Source organism: Bubalus kerabau, chromosome 5, assembly GCF_029407905.1.
Source record: "Bubalus kerabau isolate K-KA32 ecotype Philippines breed swamp buffalo chromosome 5, PCC_UOA_SB_1v2, whole genome shotgun sequence".
Lineage (NCBI taxonomy): Eukaryota > Metazoa > Chordata > Mammalia > Artiodactyla > Bovidae > Bubalus > Bubalus kerabau.
This window is the reverse complement of record NC_073628.1, coordinates 64,810,010-64,826,564: the sequence shown is the minus strand read 5'-3', so window position 1 is coordinate 64,826,564 and position 16,555 is coordinate 64,810,010. Positions and strand designations below refer to the sequence as shown.

Genomic DNA, 16,555 nt, shown 5'->3' with positions numbered 1-16,555 from the left:
ATTTCTCTTACATTTCTTAAGTAAGTTTTTCATGAATCTTTTTTTGTTGTTTCCTTTTCCTTTGACTTGATCTTTGATGTGCTTTTCAGATTTCGTGCCATTTGTAAAAATAGATTTTGTGTAATCTTATAATTTCCTTATCATTTTTTGATAAATATAAATATTTTCAGCTGAATGTTAATTATTTATCTTTCTTGGTTTGAACTATTTATGACAATTTTTCTGGATTTTTAAAAAGTCATCTTTGTAGGTCATGAAGTTACAATTTGACTATAATTTGTTTCTAGATATTTTATAATTGGTATTTGTCCCCCTCTTTGGCACAAGTTGTTGAAAGATCTTTGTGTGTATTGATGTCACAGAAATAACACAGTGGAGATCTCCAAAATTTGGTCCTTCTCCTGAAATGTTAGGCTGGCAAAAGCTGACAAAGTCAACTTTTTCCTAAGTCTGGAACCAAAATTTAAAAAAAAAAAAAAAAATTTAGATAACCATGGGTCTGTTTAAATGAAGAAGGAGGCTACTAAATTTTGATGAATTAGCCCACCTCCCATTTCTCACTCCCCAGATTAACACCAACCATTGCCCATGTTCCTGGGGCAGCTTGCTGGTAGTGGGTGGTAGGGAAGGTTTAAGAGGAGAACAATATAGATCTTGATCTAAAAAAAATGTTTTTATGCATTTTGATTGGTCTGGAGGTCCCTGGGAGACCAGTGTAGAGGCTGACCTTTTTTCCAACCCCCTTTTGAGCCACAGGAGCTTTCTTAACAGCAGCTTAGGTAGCATGCAAAGGCATATCCCACCCAAAGCTTCCTGGAGCAAGGGAGACAGGCAGAATAAGTAGTGGTTAAACTCAAATGCATGAGGAGGAGGCTGAGAAAGATGTTCTTGAAGGAATAATGGCTTAGAAGGACTGCCATGTATACCAGGGAGTCTGGTGTGCCACTCACATGCCCAGGGCTGGATGCATACTCTGAAAATACCCGAGGAGCTTAGGTTTACACCAATGTTGATCTTTGTGTTGTGTGAAAACGGACATGAAAACTGAAGCAGAGTTGTAGATGAGTAGGCTTAGCATTAAATAAGTGCCCTGCACAGAGCCATTCTGTAAAAACCAGAATAGAATATTTTCTTTGCTCTCACAAGCATTTAAAGAAATCTTTGTCAACTAGCTGACCAATGAAATAATGGAATAGGCACTTCAGTGACCACGCATGAAAATAAATACAGTCTTTGGAAAGATAATTTGGAAAAGTCACTAAATACTGATACTTGGACACCTAAAATTCTCAGTAATCAACAAGAACAAACTCTGGGGAGGGGGAAAGTTTGATTTCCAATATTATCACATTATAATATATAAAATGTCTATATTTTGACAAAAAAGCTTAAAGTATGTGAGGAAATAGGAAAGTATGATCTATTCAGAGGACTAAAATAAATGGACAGAAACTATCCCTGAGCAAGTATGGATATTGAATTTGATAGAGGTTTAAATCAGCTGTCTTAAATTTTCTCTAAGAGCAAGTGTTGATCCCAAAAGTTTTATGAAGTTAAATGAATCTTTTATTAATTAAGAAACAAGAAGAAAAGAATGAGATTGTAGATATTACATGTGAGTATTGATTCAACATAGAGTCATGTATTAGAGGGAGGAATTATAATTATATTACATTTTGAGAAACTTTGCCCTAAAAGTAGATACCATATAGGTATTTCTTAACTTTGTAATCAATAGAGCAAGTTTTCCTACCCACAATCTTTTACTGGCCTGATCAGTATAGATCACAAAGGAAGTCAAATAACACATGCTATCAAGAACCAATGAGGATACACCATTCAAGTTCACATTCCTAACTCCTATGGGATATCCAGTGTCTGTTAAGTTGGGCTTTACATAACTTTCCTTCTAAAATCCAATGAAAATAACTACTAATGCATGCCGAGATAAAGATGTGCAGCCATATTCATGCCTTTCTCATGAATATCAGTTTTGCACACCCTGCAGTCATTCTTCTGGCAAATATAAATGAGGACAAATCGATATTTGGTGCTACTCACTAAAAGTTAGGTGCTTAAACTTGCTGAGGCTAAGAGTATATTATCATAAAATAAGTCATACTTTTGTATAGTGTATTATTTATTTCATAGCTTGTCATATTTGCGTAAAATAGAATATCAACTTTGATGTAATAAAGCTAAAATTTTTAAATAATGACAGCATATAACATGATTTTTTAGCATTATTTGAATTTAAAGAATGTATCATGTCCTGACTAACTATGGGATATTTATGTGGTTTCCTAAATATGTGGATCATGAGGTACCTGCAGTAATCAAATCACTGTTGATAAGAATGTTGTGCTGAATTAGTAGTACATTAATAATTAAACTGCTGTTTCTACTCCTTATCACTTTGGAGAAAATTGAATCATACTTTCTATAGTATCATACTGTCCAAGTATCATACTATCCATACTTCATGTGAAAACAGAGGAGCCTGGTAGGCTGCAGTCCATGGGGTCAACTTCACTTTCACTTTTCGCTTTCATGCATTGGAGAAGGAAATGGCAACCCACTCCAGTATTCTTGCCTGGAGAATCCCAGGGACGGGGGAGCCTAGTGGGCTTCCGTCTATGGGGTCGCATAGAGTCCGACACGACTGAAGCGACTTAGCAGCAGCAGAAGCAGAAAGTAAAAGTGTTTACTCATTCAGTCGGGTCTGACTCTTTGTGACCCCATGGACTGTAGCCTACCAGCCTCCTCTGTTGAGGTAATTCTCCAGGCAAGACTACTGGAGTGAGTAGCTATCCCCTTATCCAGGGGATCTTCCTGACCCAGGAACTGAACCTATGTCACCTGTATTACAGGCAGATTCTTTACTGTCTAAACCACCAGGGAAGCTAGAATCTGTGCTAAATGTAATTATGCTGAAATAGATTTTACTCTCATTAAAGCTAGGAAGCATATGAAATCATTATGGACACATGTGCTGCTTTCCTTCGTAGAAGGCAATGGCAACCCGCTCCAGCACTCTTGCCTGGAAAATCCCATGGATGGAGGAGCCTGGTAGGCTGCAGTCCATGGGGTCGCGAAGAGTTGACATGACGGAGTGACTTCACTTTCACTTTTCACTTTCATGCATTGGAGAAGGAAATGGCAACCCACTCCAGTGTTCTTGCCTGGAGAATCCCAGGGACGGGGGATCCTGGTGGGCTGCCATTTATGGGGTTGCACAGAGTCGGACACGACTGAAGCAACTTAGCAGCAGCAGCTGCTTTACTTACATTATTTTGAAATGTTTTCAGAATAGAGCAAACAAAGGAACTGCCATTCCATCATCTCCTGGTTGTCATAATTACATTACAAAATGAAGATGCATTTGTAATCCTCATTAGTTTAGGAGAAAATGGAGTTGTGTCACTTGATGAAAATCTGTGCCAAAATGTTCTGTGAAATTTAGTGTTATTCTCAACGTGCAGGCACATAAAATGCTAGCATTATCTAACTGTATGATGTTTCTTTGACTTTGAAGTGCCAGGAAAAATTATTTCATTACAAAATAAAAGAACCTTTGTACTACTTTGTACTACTGAGTTTGTTTCTTAATCACTTAACTTGGGCACCTAACAACCTCTAAGTTCAAGGTCATCAGAATCAAGACTCTAGGGCTAATGAAAATTGAATCAAAGCAAAACACTTTGAAAGAAGTAAAGTGAATGTTGTCCTGAGGTATTGATTCAAACAGAAAATGCTACTTGAAGTTTATTTTTGAGTCAAGCAGGTGGGAAAGTCACTGAGGGAACACTTCCAAGAAAAGGTACAAAGGAAGGTACTGGCCTTTCACTTGCCTTGTTTCCCAGGCTTTCCCAGTAGAAAGTCGAGATATGCTCTGGATTATTTTTGAGGATGGAGTTCTGTTTCCAGAAATGCTATTCTGTTCTTCCTGTTCTAATTACAATCCTGTTAGGCCCATTGTGTTGGATTGCAGGTCTTTCCTACTGTCTGCAGTTTGCCATCGTAATGATAGGAAACCTCAGTGAAGACAAGGTGAAACTGCAGAGAGAGTGGGCATAGAGTCAAAATGTATGTGATTGGTTACCTTTTTTTTTTTTTTCTTTTTAAATTATAGCCTTGATTGGTAAGATGCCTGAGTCTCATACAGATTCAGAGTTTAGCAAGAATGAGGACTTGGAACTTTTCAGTCAGTTTCGAGACAAATAAATAATCCCAAGTTTTTAACTGGACAACAGTACAGAGAATACATGGATACATCTTCTGCAGTGGGCACAGTAACTCATAGAGGTGGTCAGGAAGCTTGCTGAGAGTGAGAAATCATTTAAGTTTCAGTAACTCCGAGTCATGGGCTTGCTTCCTGCTATATAATTAAGCAGATTGAGAAGTAATGCTTTATCTCACTTACTGCTTACTGACTCATTTGATTAACTGCAGGCCTGGCTGTGTGTGGAAATGAAGAGTGTAGTGGGAACATAGAGGAAGGTAAACCAGAAGGTAGCTTCACTCCGTATTTATCTCTTGTTGTCCATTGCCTGTTTGTATGTACATTACTCTGCCTCTTGATAAAAGCAACATGTAACCCATACTTACAGAGTTTACATCAAAGGCCCTCTAAATAATGAACCAGCCACTTCATGGTAGTAAATTATAGTCTGGAGAAATAACAAAAACAGCAAAGTATATGCTGTTCAGGTGGATTGATGGAATAAAATAATTTGCTTATGATTAATACTTGAAAACGCTTGGGGCCGACAAGTTTTCCACAAGATGAGTAGATGAGTATTCTAAAAACATTATTTCAAAATCAATGCATTCTCTCTAGTCACTGGACATCTAAATGTCAACTGGAAAGGTAAATGCAGATAGAGCTTGATTTGAGGACATACTTATTAGTGATAAGCTACAAAACAAAGGTTAACCCAAAACTGACTCATCTATACAATGTACTTGTTGATTTCACATATGACTTAAATCCAGTGGCTCTAAGAATTTCATTACAGGCTCCCCCATCCCACATCTGAATGTTTGTGTTTTGTTGTTTCAACTGAATCATCAGCCTTCACAGGGTGACTGTTGCTCCCCTGAGAGTGTCGGAGATGTTGCTTTGTAATTAAGTATCTGTAGTGTCCTTGTGGGGCTTCCTTGGTGGCTCAGCTGTAAAGAATCTGACTGCAATGCAGGAAACCTGGGTTTGATCCCTGGGTTGGGAAGATCCCCTGGAGGAGGGCATGGCAATTCACTCTAGGTCTCTTGCCTAGAGAATCGCATGGACAGAGGAGCCTGGCAGACTGCAGTCCTTAGGATCACACAGAGTCAGACATTACTGAAGCAAGTAAGCGGCAGTGTGCAAATACGTCACATAGTCAAAATTTATCTTCTAGGGGAAAAGAGAGAGTCTCTTTTGAGAAATCTAACAAAAATCCTACATTCCACTCTCTTTGGTTAGACAAAACTCAATTAAATTCTCATACTTGAACAAGTTACTGTTACCAAAGAGGAAAGTTACTTAATTATCTTAATTCATAGAGCTAAAGGAGGAAACTTTATTGCTATGGAATTTATGGCTGAGAATAGGGGAGTGGTAAAGGGAGGAAAAAAGGGGAAAAAAAAGAAAGAAAAATAGTGGGGGCATGTCAGAAGGGCACAGACACTACCAATGGCCAAAGCGGAAGTAATTTAAACAACTTTAGAATTGAAGATAAATGGTATTGGATTATAAGTCAAAGAACAAAATAAATATTCCTGACTCTGACAGTATAATAAATAATCAAGTAATATAAATAAATAAGTAGGAAGACTGCATAACTCTATTAGAAAAGAATTTCAATTAATTAATGTGTAAAAAATAAAGGAAGAATAAAATCACCGTTAAAACTCCACAGCAGTATTTCCCACAGACAAGATCCAAAAATGTGTATTAAGATAAAAACAGAATATATACATGTTCTCAAAGTATCTCTCTTTAAGTAAATATGTTTTAATTATAGAGGGAATAATGGAACAATTCAGTGGAGAAACCTGACACTATCTTAACCAAATTTCTAAGTTAGTCTTGCCAGAAAGGGGACTTAGCATCATGTACTCCTGACAGGCACTGAGAGAGACACATCACTTTGGTGCTTTTCTTTCCAATAATGCATAATTTGAATGCAAGTACAAAAAATACTGTCACACTCAAACTGAGAGTCATTCTGAAAAATGACTTAGCAGTACTCTTTAAAATTTCAAGACAATGAAAATCAAGACTGATGAACCAGTATTATGTATTTCAGCAGGCTAAAGAGACATGACAAAATGCCGTCTGACTCGAGCCAGAATGCTCAGTGGCTCCACGTCAGCCCTGGAAGGCATTCAAGTCAACCTTGGCTCACCATCCAGTGTGGTTCCGGGTGATAGAGTGACCTTAGTCTTCCTCCTTATGGGATGGTGTGCAGTCCATAAATCTCTAACACATCCTACAGTGCCTAGATAAATACCTCAAATCGGTGTCAAAGTTAATACCAAATCTTTGGGAGACTCTAACTTAGACCCTGAAGGCTTGCAAGATTTGTTCACAGTTTGTTCACAAGTTTGTGTTCAGGTCCTGGGAACGCAGGTTGAGGTCAGTTCTTCGAAGTGACTTCTTATTGCTGCTTGGAGTGCTTTTTATAGGTTCCTTATTTAAATATTGTATAGAGAAAAATAAATGAATTTGGTTCTAGATTCTATTGGTTAGAATAATTATATTGGCCAACAGAGTGGCATACTTATGGGAAAATTCCCAAAACCCAAGATTGTATAGATAAAAGTGGATATTGTTTGACAAGATTATGCTGGATAATTCTTGCAGAAAACTCAAGATAATATGTTTAAAACTGAACTTACAATCTCTGTATTTTAAAAATATTTTACTATTTTTTGTTTTCTCATTAGCTACAGCATGAACCAATCAAGTGCCTAAAAGTTATCTGGTTTTCTTTTATATCCTATATCTTACCAACTACCTAGTTCTGAACTTTCTCAAATTGTCCCTATTTTTTCCATGTCCACTGTGGCCCTGGGTGCAGCTTTCATCTTATTTTCTGTGTTTATATTGTGGTGCTCAAAGTTAACTTCTCTGTTGCTGCTATTAATTTCTCTCCTTTGTTGATGCCATGTCTGTGCTGTGCTTAGTTGCTCAGTCATGTCTGACTCTTTGTGACCCCCCAATGGACTGTAGTCCACGAGACTTCTCTGCCCATGGGGATTGTCCAGGCCAGAATACTGGAGTGGGTTGCCTTGCCCTCCTCCAGGGGATCTTCCCAACACAGGGATCAAACCCAGGTCTCCTGCATTGCAGTCAGATTCTTTACTGTCTGAGCCACCAAGGAATCCATAAGATAAAATAAAAATTAGCTCATGATTCAAGTACCTCTGTAAACTATTCCCTGTCTACTTTCCAATGTTGTTTTGTGCCACTTCTTATTTTGAAGTCTGTGGTCAAGCAATAGTGAACTAGGAATTTCTACTTCAGTCCTACAAACATATAAATACTCTTTCAACTCCCAGATCATACTTGTGATGTCCCCCTGGAACACACACAACTGGAATAATTCCATTTTTACTGTGTTTCTAGAAAAGGCAGCTTTTCTTTTAAGAATTGGGACTAACTTCAGAAAACCCCTTCAGTCTTAATAATTCACTATTATTTGGTATTACATTACTTATTTTTGGTACTCTCACAATATGTTGTGAATTTCTTTTACTGAAACTATAGTTATTTTTGATCATGTTTGTCTTTCTGTGTTTTCAAGTTGGTGAATTCCTTAAGGTGAGGTGAAGTCAGGAAATGTGCCTTTTCCATCTGTTTTTTTTTTTTTTTTTTAATTGTTTTTGTCAAATACAATGGCTGGTGAAGGCTCATGGATGAGGCAATTGAGTTAAATGAACAAATGCAAATCATATCTATATCTACATCTACCTACATGAATGCACACACATACAAATAAGATCTGCTCATCTATGACTAAAAATTATTGTTGTTGTTCAGTTGCTCAGTCGTGTCCAACTCTTTGATCCCTCATGTACTGCAGCACACCAGGCTTACCTGTCCTTCATTATCTCCCAGAGTTTGCTCAAAGTCATGTCCATCAAGTCAGTGATGCCATCCAACTATCTCCTCCTCTGTCATCCCTTCTCCTCTTGCCTTCAATCTTTCCCAGCATCATGGTCTTTTCCAATGAGTTGGCTCTTCACATTAGGTAGCCAAAGTATTGGAGCTTCAGCTTCAGCTTCAATCCTTCCAATGAATATTCAGGGTTGATTTCCTTTAGGATTGACAAGTTGGATCTCCTTGATGTCCAAGTAACTAGGGTGTTTTTGGCTTCTCTGAAGCAATGTTTGGCTGTTCTGAAGCAGTATTTATTAAATCATAGCAAAGCCCTCTCTGGATTGCCCTTTAGCAGAAGCAGCAAAATTCAATGTCTATATTTAGCAAACTGGCTTAAGAGCCTATGTGAAGCTACTTCAGACTCATTTCCAAGTCATTTATTTTAACAGCTAGAGCATTTCTTTAAACCATTTCTACCTTAATTCTTTCCTCCTAAGCAAATGTGTGTTTCCCACTAAGAATGACATACCCTGGTAGCACCATGAACACCTCCTGCCATGTGCTTAGTTGCTCAGTCATGTCCAGCTCTGGGACCCCATGGACTGTAGCCCACCAGGATCCTCTGTACATGGGATTCTCCAGGCAAGCATACTGGGGTGGGTTGCCATTTCCTTCTCCAGGGGATCTTCCCAAACCAGGGATCCAACTCGCATCTTCTTTGTCTCCTGCATTGCGGGCTGATTCTTTACTGGCTGAACCATCAGCAATAACATAATTCTTATCTCCTAAGTGCCAGTTATGTAAAGAATAATTTATGTATTCTTTTTTGTTTTTTTTTGACTGAACATTACATAATAATTTAAAGCATACCCACTATTGAACATGTGCATTGAAAAATATATACATATTAACATATATTTTGTACTTTCAGATATTATTATGGCACACATATATAATACATAATTTTCAATAAGTAACTGATATTTGTCTCTTTTCCAAAGCCATACTATAGGATTCTACCTTCTAGAAAAGACTTTCATAACCCCTTCTTATATTTTTAGGTGCCACAACACGTTTCCTCATGAGAATGTTTGAAAATGCCGTCTAGATTTCTGCCAGATTTCTAGTCCTATTTTGGGGCAACACAATAATGGTAATACATTTAAATGCTACTAATGTTTAAAAACAAGTATTAGTCAAGCATTGTTTTTTCAACACCTCAAATCCACATAAATATCAGCATTCATCGACTCTCAAAATACTTGTATGTCTTTGCACTAGCTCCTCAAATGGCTCACATTAAGACCAAATTGGGATCATGGAAAAAAAAATAGAAAATATTTTAACAATATAATTTTATCTAGAAACAACCATAAATTTTAGATTGAGTAGTTTTAAATATTTAATCCAACTAGACTTCTCTTTAGATATGAGTCTTTAAAATTATGATTTATTTACAAAGGTAATACATACACATCATTTAAAAATGAAGAATTATTAGACTAATAAAAATATCAGATCCTTGTCTAATCATTCCTGAATATAAATTCCCACTTCTTTGATTATATGATTTTTATTATGCTTAATTCTTTTTTGAAAGTTTTCCTCTACATTGCTGCTGCTAAGTCGCTTCAGTCGTGTCCAACTCTGTGCGACCCCATAGACGGCCTCCTACCAGGCTCCTCTGTCTCTGGGATTCTCCAGGCAAGAACACTGGAGTGGGTTGCCATTTCCTTCTCCAATGCATGAAAGTGAAAAGTGAAAGTGAAGTTGCTCAGTCATGTCCGACTCTTAGCGACCTCATGGACTGCAGCCTACCAGGCCCCTCCATCCATGGGATTTTCCAGGCAAGAGTACTAGAGTGGGGTGCCATTGCCTTCTCCGTTCCTCTACATTACGCCATTATTTTTTAATGTTTCTGTTTTAGAAATAGTTTTAACTTCTTATTTTGAATGGTAACTACTGTATAGCAATTCACTAAGGGGCTATATGCTGCTGTATTTACCCACTCTATCACTGGATATTCAGGTAGCTCCTAGACTTTGTTTAGTTTTGTTATAAGTAGTCCTGTTTAGATGTTTAGTGTTAGTGCTCCATTTCTTTTACAGATTATTGTTACTAATGAAAATTTATTGTCATTATGATTCCTATCTTCTAAAAATCCAGAATGATGTGGTTGGATGTGTATGTTTTATTCATTGTGTACAGTACCCAGAAAGTTATTTCATCATCAACATCCATAACTTTACTCAAAAATAATGTGTTACAATTTGATAGTTTACATCTAGTTCTTCTTTAACTTTGTTTTATTTGTACAGTGAATCTCTTAAAATAATTTTCTAAACCTCTTATCTCTTTCACTGATATTTTATTGCTTTTTAATTTTGCCTTTTTTTCTCAGAAGATTTCCTTAATCTTTTTTCTATTTGTTTTTTGAGAATTTGTCTTTTTTGAGCTCATATTTTTATTCCAAAAGTACTTTATATTTCTAATTATTTGGTCTTCTCTTTTCAGTAGACTCCTCTGTGTTTCGATAATGAAGTATCTTCTGTTTTAGAAAAAATCATATATTTGAAATTTCAAAATAATTTTTTCTGTCCTAATATTTTAGGTTGATTTTTTTTTTTGGCCTTGATCTGTTACAATAGAGATTTTTCACAAATATTTGTTATTCTTTGCTTTCATATTCATATTTACTAATGAGGACCTAACATTTTGGTATGGTGGTTTATCCATTGCTGGGCACTGAACATGCCATTGAGGAATTTCAAACACCTGTAACTTTAACAAGTGGTGCTGGGAAAAACAGGTCAACCACCTGTAAAAGAATGAAACTAGAACACTTTCTAACACCATACAAAAAAAAAAAATAAACTCAAAATGGATTAAAGATCTATATGTAAGATCAGAAACTATAAACCCTTAGAGGAAAAAATAAGCAGAACACTCTCTGACATAAATCACAGCAAGATCCTCTATGACCTACCTCCTAGAGTAATGGAAATATAAACAAAAATAAATGGGACCTAATTAAACTTAAAAGCTCTTGCACAATGAAAGAAACTATAAGCAAGGTAAAAAGGCACGCTTCAGAATGGGAGAAAATAATGGCAAATGAAACAACTGATAAAGAATTAATCTCCAAAGTATACAAGCAGCTCATGCAGCTTAATACCAGAAAAATAAATGACCCAATCAAAAAATGGGCCAAAGGACTAAACAGACATTTCTCCAAAGAAGACATACAGATGACTAACAAACACATGAAAAGATGCTCAACATCACTCATTATCAGAGAAATGCAAATCAAAACCACAATGAGGTACCATCTCACGCTGGTCAGAATGGCTGCCATCAAAATGTCTACAAACAGTAAATGCTGGAGAGGGTGTGGAGAAAAGGGAACCCTCTTACACTGCTGGTGGGAATGCAAACTAGTATAGCCACTATGGAGAACAGTGTGGAGATTCCTTTAAAAAATGGAAATAGAACTGCCAGATGACCCAGCAATCCCACTGCTGGGCATACACACCAAGGAAACTAGAATCGAAAGAGTCACATGTACCCCAATGTTCACTGCAGCACTGTTTACAATAGCTAGGACATGGAAGCAACCTAGATGTCCATTGGCAGGCAAATGGATAAAAGTAGTGCTACATATACACAATGGAATATTACTCAGCTATTAAAAAGAAAGCATTTGAACCAGTTCTAATGAGGTGGATGAAACTGGAGCCTAATATGCAGAGTGAAGTAAGTCCAAAAGAGAAACACCAATATAGTATATTAATGCATATATGTGGAATTTAGAAAGATGGTAATAACTACCCTATATGCAAAACAGCAAAAGAGACACAGATGTAAAGAACAGACTATTGGACTATGTTGGAGATGGTGAGGGTGGGATGATTTGAGAGAATAGTATTGAAATCTGTATGTTGCCATATGTAAAATAGACGACCAGTGCAAGTTCGATGCATGAAGCAGGGCACTCAAAGCTGGTGCTCTGGAACAACCCAGAGGGATCAGGTAGGGAGGGAGGTGGGAGGGTGTTTCAGGATGGGGGAACATATGTACACCTGTGGCTGATTCATATTGATGTATGGCAAAAAACATCACAAATATTGTAAAGTAATTAGCCTCCAATTAAAGTTAATTAATTAAAAAAATACCTGTAACATTTTTATTTTATTGAAGATCCATTTTCCCAAAGAATTGCACTTCTCTTTCTTCTTATAGTGGTTTGGTTTGAGCATTCTGTGTGTCAGGGGGAGCAGGATGGGTAGAGGGTTGGAGATCTTGTGGTATATGTACTTACACTTAAATTCACTGTTTTCAGCATGCTTTCCACCATTACAGTGCTTTCCAGGTTCCAAATTTTTTGAAATATTTCTATTTCCTTCTATTATCTCTCACTTCATTCTTTTTGACCTTTAATCTATGCCTTTTAAAAAATATGAATTTTTAGTAGCAATTTTAGTGAAGTTTTAAAAGGAAAGGGAGCTGGAGATAAAGTACATTCAAGCCACCATATTTAATTTGAAAGTCTCATATGACCTCTAAATTCAATAGCACTCTTGAAAGTTATGACAAAAGGATTCATGAAAGTTTATTTAGTCATATTTTACTTTTCTCATTGATCTTTTTTTTTTTAAGTGATTTTTTTTCATTTTCTTTTATTTTTTTATTTTAATTTTATTTTTAATCTTTACAATATTGTATTAGTTTTGCCAAATATCGAAATGAATCTGCCACAGGTACACCCGTGCCCCCCATCCTGAACCCCCCTCCCTCTCCCCTCCCCATACCATCCCTCTGGGTCGTCCCAGTGCACCAGCCCCAAGCATCCAGTATCGTGCATCGAACCTGGACTAGCAACTCGTTTCATACATGATACTATACATGTTTCTATGCCATTCTCCCAAATCTTCCCACCCTTTTTATTCAATCATTTAATAACTATTTATCGAGAGTTTAGGAGCTGTGCTAAAAATTGTATTACATAGTTAAAAAAATAGACATGACCTTTACCTTTAGGATGGCCCTCAGCCATCTCCCATGGTGTTTAAAAGAGGAGTATTTCCTGATGGAGGGGATTGAGTGAAGGAGCCATTTCATCCATGGCAAAGTAGTGAAGAATGGATGGGTTTGAGAGAGAAACTAAAGCCCTGAGCTTCAAGGAACAGGCAGCAATAATTTCCTGGGATGAATTCTAGACACCTTGCACCTACCAGGATGAAAATCTGGCCTTAGGATGTACATGAGTGACTGGGTTTTTTTTTTTGTATGGATGTGTGAGTGAGTGCCAGTGTGCGTATCTGTGTTTGCATGTAATTGTTTCCTTTTCTCCACCTACTGTGTGAAATGTACTAAGCTGAGTTCATTGCTCTTTTTCAAAAACATCGTCAGGATGAAAAGCCCAAGGTACCTCAGGATCAACCGTATAATGTGTACTCATTACTACACCTGTGGATCTGGGAGTAAAGGGACAAAACAAAGTCAGTTGGGGATTTTAGGTCTCAGTATATCAAGTGAAATGTGTATATCAAGAAAAACTAATAAGAGCATCTTACTGTATATAAAGTTGAATAGTCAAATCTTGGATACCAGGGTGGTTTTCCTAAGATATCTATGGTTAACATTTTACCTAAAGGGTAAGTAAAAGTAGGCAGCATAAATCTGGGAGCATTTCAGATATGAGGAAAGTTATATTTAGTGATTCTGAGGTGAGAAAGAACTTTGATTATTTCTAGGAATTTAGAGTAACACCTTTTCCTGTTCTTTTGACTAAATGTAAGCAAACCCTTAGACATTATGTACAAAATAAACTTAAGAAAACTCTGAGAGGTGGAGCAAAATAGGCAGACCAAACAGGGGCTCTGGAATCTGAGGAATGATGTGATGAAGTCCCTAGGTTTTTAAAGAAAAGAAAATTATCAAGAGATGAGAATTTTATATAAGAGTCAATCCACCAGGAAGAGTAACCCTACAGGTATATACACTTAACAACAGAACTGCAAAATGTATGATGCTAAAACTGATATACCTGGAAAGAGAAGCAGACAAATCCAAAATTATGGTTGAAAAATTTAGCACTCAATTCTCAACAGTTGATAGAGCAACTGAACAGAAAATCAGCAAGCATATAGAAGAATGCAACAACTCCATCAACTAACAACCTCTAATCAGCATTGATAGAGCATCCCACTGAATAATGACAGGATATATCTTTTCAAATGCCCATTGAGTATGTACTAAGATAGACTGTGGGGTCATAAATAGTTGGACACAACTGAGTGACTAAGCACAACACACACAGGGTCATAAAATGTATCTGAACAGTTTAAGAGAACTGAAATCTTACAGAATATGTTCTCAAAAACACAACAGAATCAAGCTAAAAAAATCAATGCGGAAGATAGGAAAATTTCCAACTACCTGAAACTAAACGTTTCCGAATAACCTCTGAGTCAAAGAAATGAAAGAATACATCGAACTGAATGAAAATTTCAAGGCTTATCATATACACAAGACTGTCTTATAGGCAGAGGTATTAACATATAGATCAAAGTAGAAGAAAAGATAACCCACATGTAAATCCATGCAAATATACTAAGTTGACTTTTGGATAAAGTTTTAGAAGCAGTCCACTGAGAAAGTATGGCATTTTCAACAGTGTGACATCAATTGGATATTTATAGGCAAAATGTGAACTATAGCCCTTCACAACTTATACAAAAGTGAATTCAAAATAGATTATAGACATAAATGTAAAATATGGAATTCTGAAACTTTAGTGAAATCAAACAGAAGAAAATCTTTAGAACCTAAAGCTAGGCAAAGTATTCCTAGACTTGACACTAAAAGACTAATACATAGAAGCAGAAAAGAATAAACTGGATTTTACAAAATAAGAAACTTTTCCTCTCTTAGAGAGATAAAGAAACAAGATGTTAAGGAGATAAACTTTAAGGTGAGAGAAATATTTTCAAGCCACACATCCAACAATGGACTAATATCTAATATTTATAAAGAACTCTCAAAACTAAGGAATAAAATGAAGATGTTCAGTGAAGCAGACATACAAGTGGCAAATCAGCATGTGGAATGGTGTACAATTTACTTAGGCAGTAGGGAAGTTCAAATTAAAACTTCCATACCTATAGGTAAAACAAAACAAAACAACATCAAATACTGCTGAGGATGCAGTAAAATTGATTTATATATACATCAGAATAATTTAGTGTAAAAATAGTATAGCAACTAATTGCATAGCAAAATACTATAGCAACTCTGGACTATACATTGTCTTTTTCTTTCAAAAAAAAATGTAATTAATATATGGTCCAGCACTTAAAATCCTGAGGATTTATCTCAAAGAAATAAAAACTTATGTTCACACAAATTCCTTTACAGCCATGTCTATGCTAGCTTTACTTGAAGCAGGCATAAATATAAAGAACCCAAATATCCTTCAAGATATGAATGGGTCTATAATACATCCATTCCTTAGAATATACTTAAACTACATCGGCACAAAATTGATACATGCAACAATTTGCATGGGCACATTCCCAGAAAATCATCTTATATAAAAAGGCCAATCCAAAAAGGTTCAATATTCTATGATTCCATTTACATAACATTTTTGAAATCTTAGTATACTATAGTAAAAGTGAAGATGTTAGTTGCTCAGTTGTGTCCGACTCTTTGTGACCCCAGAGACTGTAGCCTGCCAGGTTCCTCTGTCCATGAAATTCACCATGAAAGAATACCAGAGTGTGTTGCCATACCCATCTCCAGGGGATCTTCCCAACTCAGGGATCAAACCCCAGTCTCCTGCACTGCAGGCAGATTCTTTACCGTTTGTGCCACAAGGGAAGCCTTATACTGTATTAACATGTTTAAATAGCGTGAAATGCTAGTATACAGAAACAGATAACAGTTTACCAATTGCCAGAGTTTAAAGAAGTCAGGTGGTCAGGAGGGAAGTAAATGATACAAGGGATCTTTGTGGTTATAGAAATGTGCTGTGTCTCAAATGTATTAATGCCAATATCCTGATTGTGATATTGAACTATTATTTTGCAAAATATTACCATCTGGGGAGACTGAGCAAAGAGTACATGAAATCCCTCTATATTGTTTCTTACAGCAGAATATTTAGGATTATCTTAAAAAAAAAGAACTTTATTTAAAAAAGAAATGAGTGGCTGAACCAATCCCCAGGTTATATGATACACAACTCCTGAAAACGTTGTACTCCTTTCTGTTCCCACCTTAGTGTTAGCTCACTAGCTATAAGTTAATAGTTCTTCTATGAATGTATATATGCAAGTGCATAAGTGTATCCACATCACACACACATCATGTTTTTTAGCATAAGAAGGAGCCCAAGCTGTTTTAAGTTATGCCAACCTGGACTATTCCAGTTATTTCCTGAAGTAATAATTATTCAGAAATTCATTT

General features: G+C 36.4%; 1 protein-coding gene across 24 annotated transcripts in view; it reads left to right on the top strand.

Moving 5' to 3' along the window:
* Window positions 1-16,555, top strand: part of LOC129652815 (craniofacial development protein 2-like) — a 641,831-nt gene that overhangs the window by 210,991 nt on the left and 414,285 nt on the right. Inside the window, exons 3-4 of one of the 24 annotated variants that reach the window (XR_008714768.1) lie at window positions 9,148-9,239; window positions 9,687-10,176. The exons of 22 other annotated variants lie outside the window; for them this stretch is intronic. The gene's annotated coding sequence lies outside the window, so the exon portion shown is untranslated. Of the gene's footprint in view, window positions 1-9,147; window positions 9,240-9,686; window positions 10,177-16,555 lie in introns of those variants that run through there. One more of the 24 variants, XR_008714784.1, reaches the window with a different exon arrangement.